This window comes from Limulus polyphemus, unplaced genomic scaffold (genome assembly GCF_000517525.1).
Source record: "Limulus polyphemus unplaced genomic scaffold, Limulus_polyphemus-2.1.2 Scaffold690, whole genome shotgun sequence".
NCBI classification, from domain to species: Eukaryota; Metazoa; Arthropoda; class Merostomata; order Xiphosura; family Limulidae; genus Limulus; species Limulus polyphemus.
The window spans coordinates 288,754-289,805 of NW_013666300.1; positions in this window are offsets into that span (position 1 = coordinate 288,754).

Below are 1,052 nucleotides of genomic sequence, written 5' to 3' on the forward strand. Positions count from 1 at the left end.
TAGGTTCTAAAACCTACAAAATACTTCATTGCTTCTACTGTAATTATTTTTTTATTATTTAGGAGCATTATAAATAGTTATAGTTTTTAAAGTAAAAAAAACTACTATTGTTATAAATAACACATTCATTTGAACTAAACTATGCATGCCTATTTAAATATATATTTACACATGGCTTGTGTATATCGTATATATACATATATATTATTCATACCTTCGGTGTATAGGACGCAAGCAAAATTTGACATCAAATTTGGGGGTAAAAAAGTGCGTCTTATACACCGAAAAATACGGCAAGTGTAAAACTTTTATTTCACCCACAAAACAATGATTTATACATAAATGAAAACATAAAAGACAACCAAGCAGGTGAAAACCAAGGCATCAAAGATGGCAAATAGAAAGAGCGGAAAGAACATTTGAGTGTCTAGAGCTAATACCAAAGATAGCTCTACTAATGACCTCTAACCGAGAAGGAATGTAGTGTATAATTAGTGCACTGAACTTCGCCTTCTGACCTGAGCCTGACCAGCGATTTCATTTGTTTAAAAGAGATTCACGAGAGACTACTGCACTGCGACCAACGAAATTTGTTCAGGTGGTTAGGGCGCTCGACTCGCAATCTGAGGGTTCGATTCCCCGTCCCACCAAACATGCTCGTTCTTTCAGCCGTGGGGGCATTATATATAAAGTGACGGTCAATCCCACTAATCGTTGGTAAAATTGTAGCCCAAGAGTTGGCGATGGGTGGTGATGACTAGCTGCCTCCCTCTAGTCTTTCACTGCTAAATTACGATCGGCTAGCGCAGATAACCCTCGTGTAGTTTTGCGCGAAATTCATAACAAGCAAACGACATTTACTTCTTACTTTCTGTGATTAGCCAATGCATGTGTGAAAATGTCACGTGAATTGTTGTACGAGTCACACTTCTTCGTCTATTCAATGGCGAGTTCAAGCTCGTTGTACTTAGATGAATCATACAGAATGTAAACTCCTGTGGTTGACACGAACAGTTATTTTGTCAACGTTTTATGCAATGTTCTACGAAAAT